The sequence below is a fragment of the Simochromis diagramma genome, unplaced genomic scaffold, assembly GCF_900408965.1.
Source record: "Simochromis diagramma unplaced genomic scaffold, fSimDia1.1 OVJJ01000343.1, whole genome shotgun sequence".
In the NCBI taxonomy this organism is placed as follows: domain Eukaryota; kingdom Metazoa; phylum Chordata; class Actinopteri; order Cichliformes; family Cichlidae; genus Simochromis; species Simochromis diagramma.
This window is the reverse complement of record NW_024386831.1, coordinates 9,586,025-9,605,893: the sequence shown is the minus strand read 5'-3', so window position 1 is coordinate 9,605,893 and position 19,869 is coordinate 9,586,025. Positions and strand designations below refer to the sequence as shown.

General features: G+C 41.2%; 1 pseudogene; it reads right to left on the bottom strand.

Moving 5' to 3' along the window:
• Positions 1-1,738: 1,738 nt before the first annotated feature.
• Positions 1,739-4,191, bottom strand: LOC120731391 (annotated as a pseudogene).
• Between the last annotated feature and the right edge of the window lie 15,678 nt (positions 4,192-19,869).

Here is a 19,869-nt window from a genome sequence, read left to right as displayed (position 1 = left end):
ATATAGCTGAGCAAAGTTTCTATGATACCGTTCAAATGCTGTTTTACACACACGTTACCTGATTATGTCACATTCCTTCTCAGCAGCTGTTGCACCTGTTGTACAATGTCCACATTAGCAATCAAAAACAAACAGCAAGTAGTTTTATACTTTAAACGATTTAAGATTCAATTACACAGATTCTTACATATTAAGAACACATAACATTAAAATCAGCTGCTTCCCTCCAGGTTGAACAAGACAAAAATAAGCTTCTGCTAATATTTATAGCTGCAACACAGAGGAGGAGGAGTTGGAGGGGGAGATCCAATTAATGGCATTCTTTTCTTTTGAAAGTTATTTCTCACTTTTTTTTTGTTTTAAATAATATACATTGTAAAATTATTACATCAAAGAAATCAAGATACCCTTTTCTTGTTCTTAAGGGAAATTTAAAATTTCACCATAAAAATTTTTGAACAGTCCTGCGGTCTAATTTTACGTTATACTATGACCCACTGAACTCAACTGTCAAATATACAAGCCAACAAAACCATATCATTTAAGTTGAGATCCTGACACCATCAAAGTCAAATTGAAGATCTCAAAGGTTGGGGCCTTTACCAGACACTCCCAGTGCACCCTCACTATATACATCTGTGCCACTCTTCATTCCAGTTGTCTTTAAAACATGTTTGAGTTTAGTTTAGGTAAAAATGCTGGACAGTTCTGGAGCTATCAAATACACTTATTTTTTCCCAACCCAGGTGTATAATTTTGCATGATTTCATTAGAAAAAGAAAATCCAGAGATTTGTACCTTCTCAAAGTAGAGTCATTCTTTGCCATAGTCGGGGAGAGCAAAACTGACAATCATCACAGTACACCTGTGCTTACAGTGTATATTTCATCAAAGTTTCAATTTACTTTGGCATTTTCAAGTTGTTGCCGTGTGTTTAAAAAAAACATTTTATGACATTGTCAAAAAATTATGATAAATGTTGAAATTGTAAATTGCTAAAGCGAGCCAAAATGTTGTCAACATGTAGTAGAAAAACAGTTATCAAAAGATAACAGTAGCCCCCTCTGTTAATCACTATCTTATCGTGGTGGAGAGGTTTGTGTGTCCCAGGAATCTCAGGAGCTATGTTGTTCGGCGGGGAACCCCTATGAGCACAACATCAAGAGAACAGTTTAACCTGGCCAGGATAGAGTTACCAGGGCCCCTCACTGGAACCAGGCCTGGGGAGGGTGCCTTAGCCTTAGCTCTGTCACCAGGTGCAGCCCGAAGAAGGACATGGGATCACCCTCCTGTAGGCCCAATACCACGATGCACCATAGGTATCAGTTGTCCTGCATGCCGGGTGGCAGCTAAGGATAGCTGGGTTTGTTCCGTGTGCCTTTGAACTGTCATTCAGGTCGGGGACAACCTGTTCCTTGACACAGAGTACCTGGCCTTCTTTGAGTCCCTGGGTGGGGTCCTTGTGTGTGCTTCACCTGGTGAATCTGTTGTCCAACTGGGAGATTTCAATGTTCATATTGGCAAAGACAGTGTGACTTGGAAGGGTGTGAATGGGAGAAACAGCCTGCCCGACCTGAACCTGAACTGTGTTCTGCTCATGGACTTCTGTGCAAACCACCATTTGTCCATAGGGTGCATGTGGCACCAGGACACCCTAGTATGCTGTTGAGGAAGTGGGCCTGTGTAGTTAAAGGGGTACAAGTAGACAGTGCTCCTGATTTAGTGGTCCCCTCAAAATTTAGAGAGCTTGTGTTGACACAGAGACGATCTGAGGGGTGCAAGTAGTCACAGCTTTCTGCTTGTTTTCTTGTATTGTTTTTCGACAAACTCTCAAAATCTTCACATAAGAGACTGAAAGGTATGAAATTATGACAAAGAATATGATAGATATAGAGCCTTGGACTGAAGCTGAACATGAAAGTTTATATATTAATTTGTGGTCACAATACACATTATCAACAATATTTCCACAAAACTTCAAACTGAAGATGAATGAAAATGAGAATATGAAAATAAGAAATGAAAAAACCCACACAAGCAGAATGATTTTAAACACTCTCTCTGTCTTCATAATGACATTATAGCGTAATGGATGACAGATTGAGACATATCTGTCATTGGCCATGGCTGTTAAACTCAGCAGGTGCACCTGTGTATAAACAACACATCTGGAGAAAACACCACGGCAGGGTCACTTCATGACTGTCTGAAAACATCTGTGAGAGCAGAAAAGGATACAGTGATGTGCTGGCATTTATTTCATTCTCGCATAAATTGCTGAGCAGTATATACATTGGCTCATGCAGTCTTCTGTCCACATGTATGACCACAATAACGACTGTTGGCCACACATATCAAGAGGTACCAGAACAATATTATTACAAAATACATGTATATTAAAGCTCCAACATTTTCCAAGCAGCCAGCACAAATGAAAAAATCTAACTTGACTTTCCTATTTTCTGCTTAATATCATAGTGAATGAGATGGATCAGATATATATATATATATATATATATATATAAAAAACACCCAGCACGCCCCTGCGGGCGGTTTATCCTTCAAGCTCGGGTCCTCTACCAGAGGCCTGGGAGCTTGAGGGTCCTGCGCAGTATCTTAGCTGTTCCCAGGACTGCGCTCTTCTGGACAGAGATCTCCGATGTTATTCCCGGGATCTGCTGGAGCCACTCGCCTAGCTTGGGAGTCACCGCACCTAGTGCTCCGATTACCACAGGGACCACCGTTACCTTCACCCTCCACATCCTCTCGAGCTCTTCTCTGAGCCCTTGGTATTTCTCCAGCTTCTCGTGTTCCTTCTTCCTGATGTTGCTGTCATTCGGAACCGCTACATCGATCACTACGGCCGTCTTCTTCTGTTTGTCTACCACCACTATGTCCGGTTGGTTAGCCACCACCATTTTGTCCGTCTGTATCTGGAAGTCCCACAGGATCTTAGCTCGGTCATTCTCCACCACCCTTGGGGGCATCTCCCATTTTGACCTCGGGACTTCCAGGTTATACTCGGCACAGATGTTCCTGTACACTATGCCGGCCACTGGCATAGTTCCTGTACACTATGCCGGCATATATATATATATATATATATATATATATATATATATATACACACATCAATATGGCTGAGCAACATTTCTATTATATTTCTGTTATTTCTGTTTATGTTATTTGATTATTGCACATTCTTTCTCAGCAGCTGTTGCACAATGTCCACATTAGCAATAAAAAACTAACAGCAAGTAGTTTTATACTTTGAAAGATTCAAGATTCAATTACTGTCATGGTCCTGAGTCTGACGACTCAGAACAAACCTGAAACTTAGAGACGCACGGAGATGCAGGGAGACATAGAAAGACAACCAGAGATGACGGAGGGAGATACCCAGACGAACCAGCAACGCACACGAGAAAACACAGGGCTTAAATACACACAGGGCAATCAGGGAATGGGAAACAGGAGGGAGGCACGGACATAACGAGACAAGGGGAGTGAAACTAGAAACACTGACGAGGGACACAGACCTACAAAATATTCTGCTATGTCTTTTGTTTAGGTTTGCTATGTGTTAGAGTTTTGTTTTATGCCTGCCTATGTTCCCTCTGTCTGTCCATGGTGTCACTGTGTCTGCTCGTGTGTCTTGTCTGGTCCTGTGTCTTTTAGTTTCCTGTTTTATTCTGAAGGTCCTTGTCTTATGTGAGTTTGTTCAGTTTAGGTTTCCCCCGTCTCGTCAGCTGTGATTTCTTCAGCAACCAATCCTCCCAGTGTTCCCCTCCTGTCTCCCATCCCTTGATTACTGCTGTGTGTATTTAATCCCTTTGAGTTCTCCTGCCTGTTGCTGGTTCGTCTGTGTTATATGGTGTTTTGTTCTCTGGTCTGCGGATTTTCCCTGTGTCATCCTATGTTGGTTCCCTTAGTCTCCCAACGTCTCCATTTCAGGTCTGCTTGTGTTAGTTTTTCCCAGTCTAGTTTATCTCAGGTTCAGCACTTGCCACCTCCTTTATTGTTTGTTCTATCACCATCTCAATAAAGCTCACTCTCATCAAAGTCACCGCTTGCATCTTGGATCCTACTTCCAACCTCCACTCGTCTGCCACTGCGGACGTGACAGTATGAACCAGCCACAATGGACCCAGCAGCATTCGACCCGCCCGAGGATCTCTGGGAGGATATCATTTACTCGGTGTACAGATTAATCAACTTATGGCTGGAGCACGAGGGGGAAGAATTTCGCCAAGCCATAGCTAATCAGCTACAGCGCTTAGTATTGGGTCTCCTCTGGTTATTCAGCTCACTTCTATTATTCTATTAAAAGAAACAGAATCTTGATCCTAGCTCCACTAGTAATTATTGACCTGTTTCAAAATGGCCATTTTTTAAGTATATTACTAGAAAAAATTGTTGAAAATCAGTTCAGGTCCCTATTATGTAAATTACACATTCTTGACCCTTGTCAGTCTGGCTTTCAAAAGCAGCACTCTACAGAGACCGCTCTCTTAAAAGTCTATAATGATCTATTAATGGCATCTGATGCAGGAAATTGTTCTGGGATCATTTTGCTTGATCTTAGCGCAGCCTTTGATACCATCGACCACAAAATGCTACTTAACAGGCTTAAGGTTTTGGCTCGTATATCTGGCTCTGCCCTAGACTGGTTTTCTTCCTATTTATCAGATAGGCCCTTTTCTGTTAGGACTGACAGGTTCACCTCTGACATTGCTGCACAGACCTGTGGGGTTCCACAGGGTTCAGTTTTAGGTCCATTATTATTTTCTTTTTATATGCGACCTATCTTATCATTTTTATGCTGATGACATTCAGCTGCATATGTCCTTTAAGCCTCATCAGCTGGATAGGCTGTCCACCTTAGTCCAGTGCTTAACTCAGGTTTCTGATTGGCTTTCAAGCAACTACCTCGTTCTAAATACTAACAAGACCGAGACCATGGTCATAGCTCCTCCTGAGCTACATTCTAAAATTAGTCAGGTTCTTGCCACTTTCTGTCCTTCTGTCAAGTCAAATAATCGAAATCTTGGAGTAATATTTGACTCTTCTCTGGGCGTTGACTCTCATGTAAAATCTTTGTCTCATTCCTGTTTCTATCAATTAAGAAACATCTCTAAACTGCGACATAATGTGTCTTCAGCTAAACTGGTAAAACTCATTCATGCATTTGTATCATCACGCTTAGATTACTGTAATTCCCTGTTCACTAGCTTGTGTGGCAGGATGAATGTTATGTCTTGGTTCAACCCACTTTCGGCCTGGCGCATTCGGGGGGCACTAGTATAAATAGTGGCCATTTGAGCATTCCTGAATCGCTTACCTGTAATCTCCTTTTTGGTCACCTGACTTCCCTTGGTGTTACAGAGATCATTTGCGGATTACCCTTCTGAAGCCTTCATCGCGGCTGGTCATAGCTGTAGAAGCCTCCTATGAGCCACTCCGTTCATGATTCGTGACGCTGTTTACTTGGAAGTGTGGGCCTTAGTGAGCGACCAGTAGCCTTACTGGACGTTGGCGTGGACAGCGGCCACATGCATGCCGGCTACGGGAGTCGGCTGGCGTGCACATTGATTGACTGGATGATTAACTTATAGTTGGGCAGACGGCAAGTTGGAGCAATACGGCGATTCCGTCCAAAGTTTTATTTAGGTTGTATGTTTGTTTTTCAGTTGTTTTGATTTGTAGTTTGGGTTTTTGTTACGCCACTGGTGGGAGGCCCTTTTTCTAGCTGCGGATCACCAGTGTGGTCCTGCAGTTGGGTTATCCCCAAGCGCTGCATATTGGTTTTGTTGTAATATATTATAATTTTCTTTTTTTCTTTTATTCAGATGCGGAGGGCCTGACGTGTAGGAGACTGGGGGTGCCTTGGTGGCGGGATCTTTTGAGTGTTACACACCTGTCTTTTTTTTAGTTTATTAGTGTGAGTGGGTGATAGTCTGCTGCATCGGTGTATGGGTGGGTTTTCTTCTTTTTGAGTTGGTGCATGGTATCCCGGCCCCTCCACTGGTAAGCCTCGGCTCTGAATGTTCTTTTTTTAGAATGTTTGTATATTTATATTTATGATTGTGCTTTTATATGCTGTTTTAAATAATTATAAATAAACTGTTAAACTGGGAGTGAAACTAGAAACACTGATGAGGGACACAGACCTACAAAATAAAACAGAAACTCACACATGCAAAAACACAGACTAAGAAACACGGACTTGACACAGGAATACACAGGCAGAAAAGACTAAACAATAAACTGAGGAAGAACAAAACCTAAAGAAATAGAAAACCAGAACCAAAATACATCACAACAATAGAAAACACAAAACGCTGTGTCAAAAGACCAAGGATCATGACACTTTCAGCCTGTTGCACCAAGGCTGTGGAACAGTTTACAATTAAGTTTTCTTGACTCTTTGGATTCTTTTAAAAAGCAGTTAAAAACTTTTCTGTTCAAACAAGCCTTTTATTGATCTACTTTATTTATATTTTTTGCATCATACATTTAACCTTTTACATTATGTATAATGTCTATTGATTGTATTGTTTATTTTAATATTTGTGTACAGTGGTTTGTGACTGCCTGTCTGTGAAAAGCACTTAATAAATAAACTTTATTTACTTCACCCGCTTGCACAGGGTTTCTTTCTGGACAAGCTTCACCTTGTTTCCCCGCCCCCACTTCTCGTCTAGCAACTAATGTTTTGCTACTTGGCCCGACGGAGGATATTCTGCCGGGCCCGTCGCCCCAGCCTTCGAACAGGAAGACGCCCCTCGCCACAGTCGGATCCCGGGATTTCAGAGCGGCTGGCTGTGGTGAGTAGGACGGACAATATTTCTGATTTGAACTGTAGGACTGATTACTTATTGGGGTTGTGTTTTGTACAGCAAAAGACATGGGATTGATTTATTACCTAATCAATCCCCGGCTCAGCTACCCTCAGCTCAGTCTCCCAAACCTCCTGTTCAGCTGCCACTAGCTCAGTCTGCAGTCTCACCTGCTCAGCTACCACCAGTTCGGCCTCCAGTGTTGTCACCTATCCAGTCAGCCACTCCACCTCCTATTACACCTCCACCACCACCACAATCCTCTCTGCTCCCTGTAGGTCAGCCCTTAGCTCTGCTCTCTGTATCTCAGTCTTCAGCCCCGCTACCTGTAGCTCAGTCGCTAACTCCACCACCATTTTCACCTCAACCATTACTTCAATTGCCGCTGGCTCAGTCCCCTGTTCAGCTGCTGCTGCCTCAGTCCCCTGTTCAGTTGCGGCTAGCTCAGCTGTCAGCCCACTCATTGATTCAGCCACCATCCTCACCATCTCATCGTAAGCAGGGAACACACTATACAATAACATCTGCTGGTTCTCTAAAGCTGGCCTTCATAGAGACAGTTACTTCCTCCAGGGCTGGGTGTCAGCCACCAGCCAACTCTGGACCCCTAGAGGTTAAGACGCTAGCAGCTTCACCTGGGAACTCAACTGAGCAGTCTCAGCCGTCAGCACTCGCTGAGAGCTCTAGTGAGTTCACCCATCCACCTTCGTCCTCTGTTGGGTGTGTTGGAAAACTGTTTCAGCCAGCAGAGGACTGCACCCTGCTGTCGCTGCCTGAGCCAAACCAATGTGCTACTCAGCTCCAGTCAGCATCAAACCTGCCAGAGCTCCCTGCGCACCTGCTGATTCTGTTTTGTCCCCGCCAGAGACCTGCGCACCTGTTGGTACTGTTCTGTCCCTGCCAGGGGTCCCCTAAACCTGCTGGTTCTGTTTTGTGTCTGCCAGAGCCCTCATGGCTGCTGGCCCTGTGTCTGCCTATGCTGGAGGGTCCGAGGGGCTCGTTCAGCAGCCTGCTTTTGCTGGAGGGTCCAAGGAGCCCGTCCAGCCATCACCGTTGCCTGCAGTGCCACCAACTGCTCCATCACCTACAGTTTCCTCATCATCGCCTGCAGTTCTTCCGGCAACTGCTACAACACCCTTGCCTTCAGTGCCAACACCTGCTCCATCGCCTGCAGCTTTCACACAGTCACCTGCAGCGTCACCATCCGCAGCTGCCACACCGCCGTCTGGTCCAGCACCATCCTCGCCTGGTCCAGCCTCCGCCTCGCCTGGTCCAGCCTCTGCCACCTCTACACCGCTATCCGATCCAGCTCGGCCTGAACCACCAATGACTACTTTTGATTTTCCCTCTACATTTCACCTTTAAAAACTATTTACTTTCCCTTGTTTGGTATCATTCTTTTCAGCACAACCTCGCGAAAACATAAATTCCATTTATGTTTTCAGTTTGACATACTGTATTAGCACAACTGATCTAAAATCAGAAAAAAACATAAACTCAGAATAGAAAAAGTTATACTTTTTACTCTAACAACTACAAACAGATTTAATGAATCATATTTCATAACTTTAAATGTAAATATAAACTGTAAATTTTAAAATCCTATGCACAATTTTTGCAAACAAAGTTATTTGCAGCCATTTACCTTCTACCTTTTTTTTTTTAATAATCATTTCAAACTATTTACATAACAATCAGGTGTTCTTCATTAAATAAGATGCCACACAAATGATTTGTGCCACTCCAAAAAATAATTTCTGTCCACTATAAAGGAGAACATCCCAAGCCTGATACCTGCAGGTCTCTTGTTAGTAAAGGTAACAGTGTTGTAACGATAGAAATAGTAATTAGTTAGATTACTCATTACTGAAGTAACGAGTAATAATAATAATAATGGATTGCATTTATATAGCGCTTTTCTAGGCACCCAAAGCGCTGTACAATTCCACTATTCATTCACTCTCACATTCACACACTGGTGCAGGCAAACGACAGTTGTGGCCACAGCTGCCCTGGGGCAGACTGACAGAAGAGAGGCTGCCATTTTGCGCCATCAGCCTCTCTGGCCAATACCAGTAGGCGGTAGGGTAAAGTGTCTTGCCCAGGGGCACAACGACCAGGACAGAGGGAGCTGGGGATCAAACCGGCAACCTTCCGGTTACAGATGAGCTTCCCAACCCCCTGAACCACGGTCAGAGGAAATTAGAGGTTGCATGTCCAATCTGAAATGTTGCATGTTTAATCCCCTGAGTATTAATAACAATGATAATATCAAGAATAAATGACCACATTTATGTAAATTTTTGTCTGTCAGAGCCCTGACTTCAGTTAAAGATGTAAACATCATGCATGACTGATTTGTGTGTATATGTTGAAATAAAACAAACAACCTTTCTGGAGACCTTTCTTTCACAACAACTCCATGCACATGTGATTAGCATGTTATTTCTAACAGAAGATAAAAATATACTAAAAGATTATCAAGTAAACATGATGATTAGGCCTCAGGGTCATTAGTCCAGGGCACTCCTTTATCCCCAGGACATTAATTGTGTGTGTGATGCTCAGGGAGCAGCAGTCTCCAGGCTGATGTAACTGTGGGCTAAACTCTCTGCTCGAAGTCCACTAACATCAGGCACTAAGGAACAAAGAAAAATATTTTCTGTGGGCATTTGTTATTTTTAAATATATTTGTATTCAAATAAACCTCAGGTCAATGTGTACAACACTCATCTTTACTGAAAATAACAGTCAAAACTAATGTATACTAGAGCTTATTTCATAAATGAAATTATTCCCACCTTGTAAACAGCCAGTAACATTGAAATAGACAAATATTTGTCACTGACTAATTAAAAAACCTTAAGATGCTTACATGTGAGGACCCAAGTGAGAGATAATAGTCTATAATGGAGAAATATCTCCTTACCGGAGATATTTAATGAAAAAAGTTCCCCAATCTTATGTAACTTTTACAGAATAAAGTAGACCAAAAATCAAAGAAATGATTGATAATTCATTGATAAAACAACTACAAAACTAAAGAGCATCATAAAATATAGTTACTATAAAAAGTTTTTTTGAGTTAATGCAAATCAACACAAAAAAAGTTCTGACTGGCGATGGTGCGATATGGCAGCCTCGCCTCTGTCAGTCTGCCCCAGGGCAGCTGTGGCTACAACTGTAGCTGGCCTCCACCAGTGTGTGAATATGAGAGTGAAGGAATAGTGGAATTGTAAAGTGCTTTGAGGGTCTTGAAAAGCGCTATATAAATGTAATCCATTATTATTATTATTATTATTACATGAGAGAGAGGCCAGCATAGAGCAAAACATCAAATGGGCAACCTTAGCACTACACTTTAGTTTTACCAGCTGTCTTTTTGGAACCACAGACATGGAGAGAGGAGGAGAGATGGAGAGAGTCAGCTGCTTCAGATTGCTAGGCATCAACATCAGTGAGGTGTTATCACAAAAGCAAGATGTTTTAGCTTCCTGTCTGACAGACGCCAAGTGGTCAGACTGGGCAGCATCACCTCATCCCCCGTCACACTGAACACTGGTGCTCCACAGGGGTGTGTACTGAGCCCTCTCCTGTACTCACTCTACACCTACGACTGCACGGCCACTAACAACTCCAACATCATTGTGAAGTTTGCGGACGACACTACAGTGGTGGGTCTTATCACCAACAGTGATGAGACGGCTTACAGGGAGGAGGTCAGCGCCCTGACCCACTGGTGTCAAGACAACCATCTCACCCTCAACGTCGCAAAGACAAAGGAGTTGATAGTGGACTTCCGGAGGTGCAGAGAAGTACACACCCCCATCACCATCAACGGCGCTGCTGTGGAGAGAGTGAGCAGCTTCCGGTTCCTTGGTGTACATCTGGCTGAGGATCTTACGTGGTCAGTACACACAAACAAAACAGTGAAGAAGGCGCAGCAGCGCCTCTTCTTTCTCAGGAGACTGAAAAGATTCGGCATGAGCCCCCGCATCCTCAGGACCTTCTATCACTGTGCCATTGAGAGCATCCTCACTGGATGCATCACCACCTGGTATGGCAACAGCACCGCCTACAACTGCAAAGCTCTCCAGCGAGTAGTGCGGTGCTCTGAACGGATAATTGGAGGTGAGCTTCCCTCCCTCCAAGACATCTACAGGAAGCGGTGCCTGAGGAAAGCGGGGAGGATCATCAAGGACTCCAGTCACCCCAGCCATAAACTGTTCAGACTACTTCCATCAGGAAGGAGGTTCTGCAGCATCCGGTCCCGTACCAGCAGACTGAGAGACAGCTTCTTCCATCAGGCCATCAGACTGCTGAACACTTCATAGACCAGAGGTGGGACCAAGTCATTGTTTTGCAAGTCTCAAGTAAGTCTCAAGTCTTTATCCTCAAGTCTCAAGTCAAGTCTCAAGTAATGTCAGGCAAGTCAGAGTCGAGTCTCAAGTCACTGGTGTAAAAGTCCAAGTAAAGTCACAAGTCTGAAATTTTGAATTTCAAGTCCTTTCGAGTCTTTAAAAAAAAACGAAAAAAAAAGCATGTTGCAGTTATGCTAAATGTAAATATTAGACCATGTAATTTTTAAATCTGTGTTTTTCTCAACACATGACAAAATAGTGAACTTAGAAAATATACACAAATTGTGAAATTGCACCTCTTTAAAATGCAGCTCAATTAAACCTAGCTCCAAGAATAATTTTCACCGACAGTTCTGAGATAAGCTGCATGTTATTCTTGGATGCGCTTGTAGGACCGGCTTTAAAATCGCATGACAAAAATATCATACATAAATAAATGATATTTTTTAAAAAAATATCATTTATTTATGTATGATATTTTTATAAAAAAAAAAACTGCATCACCAACGTAGCCTGGAAAACATTTGCTAGTTAGATGAAGTCAGCTATCTCATCGTAGCATATTTATATGCATATTTATAATTATACGCTTCTTGGAGTGAGTGCATACACTTGTGAAGTTTAGTAACTTCCGGTCACTGCAACAAGCCCAGGTACAGTTTACCGACGGATGGGTACAGGACCTTGAAATGCACCGTGTAGAAAGTAAAGACCATCGTACGTATCATAAGTTTACCAGTCTCACAAATCGTCGTCATAAATACACATTCGTTAACTGTTTAGGACCTTTGAGCTCAACGGTAATTAATTAGCAGTGGAAATAATTTCTGGTAGCATCACAGAAATGTAGCAGTGACAATAATATTGTATGCTGTAATCGTACTGGGCGATTGGTGATACAAAACAACTGTTTTACCCTGTGAATGAAAGTATATGTTTTTGTCAATGTACCATAATAACAGAAGCGAAACACAATATTGTGTCAGGACAATTCACTATTTATGCACAATAAATAAAGGAGCATAGCGCGACAATTTCTGTTCAGCGCCAGACTTGCTTGTAACCTATATCACCAATTATGTTATGAAAATGACGCATTAACTACAACAGCAGACTGACCTGTGTGGAAATGCTTGGAGCAGACTAACCTGTGAGCTGGAGTGTTCTGGGACGTTATATTTTGTCTTTGAATGGCTGCAATCCAGGCCACCCGTCGCCTCTTTGTTACTTCGGAAACATGGCTCGAACAATTTCTCTTCAACGACGTAATCCGATAACAACCGATCTCTTTACCCGTCGGCTTCCCGTGGCTGTCATGCGACCGGCTATTGCAGTTAATAATACAACAGCTTCTTGACATTTTTGTGTTTCTTTTTATCGCTGTATAACTGATTTTAATTGAAAGCCTGCGTGCGCTAGTACCGCTTGCCACGAGTTCCCAGAATCCTTTGCGGTTCTACCCGTGAATGACGTCACATTTTCAATCTCTATATAATATGCATGTTAAATTTTATATTTGGGGTAAAATATCAAGTCTTTTCAAGTAAACCGGTTCAAGTCCAATTCAAGTCCCAAGTCACTGGTGTAAAAGTCCAAGTCAAGTCACAAGTCTTAGAACATTTTTTCAAGTCAAGTCTAAAGTCATAAAATTAATGACTCGAGTCCAAGTCATGTGACTCGAGTCCACACCTCTGTCATAGACACCTCAGCTTCACTACTGGAACTTTAACATTATGCACTCCATACTGTACAGTAACGCCACTGTTTTGCACATGTCTCACTCTGTATATTTTATTTTATATATTTTATTTATTGTTTACTCTATTTAATTTGTAAAATATGTGTACACACACACACACACACACACACACACGTAGAAAAATATTTAGTATACACATCCAGAAATGCATATACTATTATATATTGTACATATATTTATTAGTTTCAGATGTAGCCATTCTTGTATTTTGCTTGTTTACATTATTGTATTTGCACAACTCTGTTGCTTGTGAAGCTCGCACACAAGAATTTCACTCACATGTGCTGTACCAATGTACCTGCACATGTGATGTGACAATAAAAGTGATTTGATTTGATTTGATTTGATTTTCTACGGCGCCTGAGAAGACTCAGAATGAACTCCAGAATACTCAAACGTCTACTGTTGCACCATTGAAAGTATTCTGACTAGCTGCATCACCACCTGGTATGGCAGCTGTAACGCTCTGGACCGCAAAGCTCTGCAGAGGGTGGTGAGATCAGCTCAGTGGATCGCCAGGACTGAACGGCCAGCCATGCAGGATCTCTATAGACAGCAATGCATGAGGAAGATGCAGCAGATTCTCTCTGATCCCAGCCACCCCAGCCCCAGACTTTTCACACTCCTGCCATCCGGCAGTCAGTTCAGGAGCATTCAGAAACACTAGCAGACATAGAGACAGTTTCTACACACAAGCCATCAGGCTTGCTGACATTCTGCACACACCATTACACACTCACTACAACTGCTGGACTCTACACACTGTCACTTCAAACCACTTAAATCCTCACTGCACAGTTTTACACAAACTGTAAATACTAAACTATTTGTTTTAAATTCTCTTAACATTTTAACACTTTTATTATCTTATTACATTTTAATACTATTATAAGTATTATTATTATTATTATTCTTCTTGTTGTTGTTGTTGTTGTTGTTGTTTTTAAATATACCTGTAAACTATATGTTCATGCAGGGTTGGGGAACACGAGTCTAAGAGTTTCATTACGGGTAAATGTTGCTACAATGTTTTCTGTATATGACAATAAACTTGAACTTGACCTTGACATCACCCTCCAGGGGCCATTTAAAAGAATACAGGTTTAAGATACTTCACTTTCAGACCCAGAAGCTGTCAAACGTTTACATAAAGTCTGTGGGGCATCAGTGGGGAGGTTGCACAGGGAATGTTTGGCAACATCTTCATTTTTCAGCAAAACAAGGATCCCAAATACACTGCTAAAGTAGTAAAAGCATTTTATCATTTGAAAATTTTTTTCAAAGGGACATTTTTTAAACAAAAATGCAAAAAACTCTTGTTATAAAATTAATGTAACATATTTATCAAACTGTTGTCTGATTTCCTCATGTAAGAATCCATCCCTTAATGAACAATTATTAAAATGGCACACTTTTCCCATTTTTTTAAAAAAAAGAGACTTTTTATTCTCGATAAATGTTGTTAATTTTCTTTCTTAGAGAGAAACATTAATTTGCTCCTTCAAAAGTATTGTAGGCTAAAGACAGGATAAGATTGCTTTCCTTTGACTGTGGTAGAAAATATAGAAATAGAAATATAGAATTCCTAAACTGTATGAATTTTAAAACACTTTGAACTGTCAGCTAGTGACACGGCAGCAATATACAGGGTGGGCCAGTTATATGGAAACACCGTAATAAAATGGGAATGGTTGGTGATATTAAAGTCCTGTTTGTGGCACATTAGTATATCTGAGGGGGCAAACTCCTCAAGATGGGTGGTGACCATGGTGGCCATTTAGAAGTCGGCCATCTTGGATACAACTTTTGTTTTTTTCAATAGGAAGAGGGCCATGTGACACATCAAACTTATTGGTAATGTCACAAGAAAAACAATGGTGTGCTTGGTTTCAACCTAACTTTATTCTTTCATGAGTTATTTACAAGTTTCTGACCACTTATAAAATTTGTTCAATGTGTTGCCCATTGTGTTGGATTGTCAATGCAACCCTCTTCTCCCACTCTTCACACACTGATAGCAACACTCCAGGAGAAATGCCAGCACAGGCATCCAGTATCCATAGTTTCAGGTGCTGCACATCTCGTATCTTCACACCATAGACAATTGCCTTCAGATGACCCCAAAGATAAAAGTCTAAGGGGGTCAGATCGGGAGACCTTGGGGGCCATTCAACTGGCCCATGACGACCAATCCACTTTCCAGGAAACTGTTCATCTAGAAAGGCTCGGACCTGGCACCCATAATGTGATGGTCCACCATCTTGCTGGAAAAACTCAGGGAACGTGCCAGCTTCAGTGCATAAAGAGCGAAACACATCATCATGTAGCAATTTCAAATATCCAGTGGCCTTGAGGTTTCCATTGATGAAGAATGGACCCACTATCGTTGTACTCCATATACCACACCAAACCATCACTTTTGTTGTTCCAACAGTCTTGGAGGGATCCATCCAATGTGGGTTAGTGTCAGACCAATAGCGGTGGCTTTGTTTGTTAACTTCACCATTCACATAAAAGTTTGCCTCATCACTGAACAAAATCTTGTGCGTTGAACTGAGGGTCCTGTTCCAATTTTTGTTTTGCCCATTCTGCAAATTCTGTGCACCGATCTGGGTCATCCTCGTTGAGATGCTGCAGTAGCTGGAGTTTGTAAGGGTGCCATTTGTGAGTAGCTAATATCCGCCGAAGGGATGTTCGACTAATGCCACTCTCCAGTGACATGCGGCGAGTGCTACGCTGTGGGCTCTTGCTGAATGAAGCTAGGACAGCCACTGATGTTTCTTCATTAGTGAAAGTTTTCTTGCGTCCACATTTTGGCAAATCCAACACTGAACCAGTTTCACAAAACTTAGCAAGCAGTTTGCTAACTGTAGCATGGGAGATGGGTGGTCTTGTAGGGTGTCCTGCATTGAAATCTGCTGCAATGACCCGGTTACTGCGTTCACCAGATATCAACACAATTTCGATCCGCTCCTCACGTGTTAACCTCTTCGACATGTCAATGGCTGTGAACAAAGAGAAACTTGTAAATAAGTCATGAAAGAATAAAGTTTGGTTGAAACCAAGCACACCATTGTTTTTCTTGTGACATTACCAATAAGTTTGATGTGTCACATGGCCCTCTTCCTATTGAAAAAAACAAAAGTTGTATCCAAGATGGCCGACTTCTAAATGGCCACCATGGTCACCACCCATCTTGAGGAGTTTGCCCCCTCACATATACTAATGTGCCGCAAACAGGACTTTAATATCACCACCCATTCCCATGTTATTTCGGTGTATCCATATAAATGGCCCACCCTGTAGAAGGAGGAGTCTTCTCCAACATCCTGCCTTAAATTTTGCATCTCTCTAAAACAAGTGAATTTACAGTAAAGGTGCCAATAAAACAGATAATGATGTTTTTACACATCTAGATAGAAGAAGGAATACTTCTAGTATAGTTTTCCTTTCTCTGACTGACTTCAGTACATCAGTGAACTACAGAGTCAAACTTTTCTCTCGCACATCGCTGTTAATATTTCATTTTGATGGTAAACACTCTTATTTTAACTATAAATAATAAATATGGGGGCGATCGTGGCTCAAGAGTTGGGAGTTCGCCTTGTAATTGGAAGGTTGCCGGTTTGAGCCCCGGCTTGGACAGTCTCGGTCGTTGTGTCCTTGGGCAAGACACTTCACTCGTTGCCTACTGGTGGTGGTCAGAGGGCCCGGTGGCGCCAGTGTCCGGCAGCCTCGCCTCTGTCAGTGCGCCCCAGGGTGGCTGTGGCTACAATGTAGCTTGCCATCACCAGTGTGTGAATGTGTGCGTGGATGGGTGGATGACTGGATATGTAAAGCGCTTTGGGGTCCTTAGGGACTAGTAAAGCGCTATATAAATACAGGCCATTTACCATTTACCATATAAGGTCAAAACCTACATGAACCCATGTATATATTTTTGTGTTCTTGGTGTATTAACTCTATGCGACTGCTGGGTTCCCCCCCAGATTTGCCTTTGATCTGTTGTCTGACAATCATCTAATCTCATATGTGTGATGCCTTTTTCTAGATTTTGTTTTATATTTAAACACAAAAGCAGACTATTTTACTCCTAATGTCTTATGAAAGATATGTGACCATATGTAGACCACTGGAGTATCACTCTCTAATCTCTGTACAAAGGACTGCTGTGTTAGTCACTCTGTCCTGTCCTTCCTCTCTGCTTTGCGACTCTCATTATAAGCTTAGCATCACTTAAATTATTTGGATCCAACATAAACAAGCTTTACTGTGTGAACTTGTCAATTGTCAAACTTGCTTATGGTTCAACAGAAGTGAATGCATTGCATGTTCATAGCAAGCAGGAAAAAGTTCAGACAGACTTTTGTGTCACTTTTATTTTGTCTGCTTAATATCTTGACTGCTTTGCTTTTTGATCTCATGTACTCGAGGTTTGGATCAGCATCTCCGCCACAGCATTTAAAGAACTTCATGGCCAATTTAATTGGCCATGAAGTTCTTTAAATGCTGGGGGTTGGGATACGCATCTGTAACCGGAAGGTCGCCGGTTTAATCCCCGGGCTCTCTGTCCTGGTCGTTGTGTCCCTGGGCAAGACACTTTACCCTACTGCCTACTGGTGTTGGCCAGAGGGGCCGATGGCGCAATATGGCAGCCTCGCCTCTGTCAGTCTGCCCCAGGGCGGCTGTGGCTACAACCGTAGCTTGCCTCCACCAGTGTGTGAATGCGAGAGTGAATGAATAGTGGCATTGTAAAGTGCTTTGGGTGCCTTGAAAAGCGCTATATAAATCCAATCCATTATTATTATTATTATTATTATTAAATTCCTCATCATCCCTCCTATTTTGAATCCAGTTTGTTATGGTTTGATCCTGACTAAAATTCAAAGATGAATGCTTTTTAATATTGCATATGCCAGCCTACACAAAATATCAAAGTCTAATATTTGTAATTTCATTTGACCAATTTTGATGTTTAGTGTTTTACTGTGGTTTCAGAATAAATCTAACAAGTTACTGTCAAAGAAAGAAAAATACTTTATAAATTTATTAAAAGAGCAATGGAAAAAGGGAACATGACAGAACACTCATTTATCAAGTGCAAATCAAGGGAATAAAAAAAATTAACTAAATCATACAGCTTTCTCTTAAGAAAGTGCCCCGGTTTTAAAAATAAGTAAAAGCAATTTTTGGATTTGTCATGAAGTTTATCTAACACTGAGGTAATATTGTTTAAAAAAGTATTATTTGGGAAAATCACAAAAAAAAAACCAAAAAAAAAAAATGAAGGAAACTCGTGGTTAAAGTGGACAAGTTTGCTACATCTGTGTTGACCTTATGACCACGGTCTGCAGAAAGTATGCCACATGCTAAAGGACCCACCTCACCTTGCCCATCAACTGTATGAATGCCAACAAATGTTATATGTTTTATCCCAGATTCACACTGAACTCTCCTCTGAACTCAAACATTCTATACATTAGTAACAAATCTAGTGCAATACAATTTAGTGTTTCTTTTTCTGCACAATTTTCTTTCTTTTAAAAGTCTTTTTTAGTAGACAAAGGTTTCAGTGCAAGATATAATACAAAGTACTTCTTACACAATTTTCTTATATAAGTGCTTTATTTTTGAAAGAACTAATTTGACCATTTTTACTATAGTAAATGTAGGCGAACTGTCTACGTAAGTGTATGTTTTGATGAATACGTGTGCTAACTTCTTTGGTAGAGTTTTATTTCTAGGGAGTATATTAAATATTAAACAACAGCAAAAAAAAAAGAAGAATAAAATTTAAAAAAATTAAATAAAATAATTTAAGAGGTGGCATGTGATGTAAATTGTAAATGTAGTTTCCTGGCCTCTCTCCTCCTCACCAGTGCAGTGATTAAATATGTATCAAAGAGCCTAACTGCCATTTTTTTGATGGTGTTGACGACTGTGGCAAACTGTGGAAAGTCATTGTATCTTAGGTCAGTCTGATTAAATGAACTAATGTCTCAAAGATAAAAATTTTAAATTTTAACTGACTGAAATGGATATGACATGAGCCCAAGAATCTTGCTTTGCCACGAGATCGTACTTGCCACCAATTGTGAATCAGTTGACAGGTTAGGTCAACTGTGGTTTCCAGCTTGAAAATAATGTAGATATAACTTTGTATATTTAATAAATTGCTTTGCTTGCCAGACTAATACTATTAGCACTGAAAGCTGAGACTCTGGAGCCCTGGAGTTTAGAGGAAATTAGATGTTGCAAAGTAGCTTTAGCAAAATAAAGAAAATAATTTGAATATAGGTCTTTTGTAAATTCAAATACATTACTTATAAAGAAAATAAAATCTGCTTATCTCCAAATTATAGGAAGATTGCTGAATGTTACTTTCCTACACGGCAGAGATGCTGTCGATAGAGAGAGAGTCTCTTACTGAACAAAGATTTATTTTCTCTTAAACAGAAGCATCTTACAGGCTTGCCTTATCTTTGGCAAATTAAATCCATACATAAATGGGGTGAGCATTGGTTGACAAATGAGGAGATACATAGGCAAAATTATACGGACTTCCTCTGGTATCTGAGCAGCTAAAAGGCTGAAATCAATAGAGTGAAAAATGCACCCGACAAATAGGTTTGACACAGAGACGATCTGAGGGGTACAAGTAGTCATGGCTTTCTGCTTGTTTTCTGTGGATGTTTTACGGCAAACTCGTAAAATCTTCAGGTAAGAAATTGAAATAAGATTGAATGGCATGAAAATACTCAATAACGTAAAGAATATCATAGATATAGAGCTTTGGATTGGAACTGAACATGAAAGTCTAATTATTAATTGGTGGTCACAATATACATTATCAATAATATTTCCACAAAACCTTAAACCAAAGATGAATGAAAATGAGAGTAAAAAACTA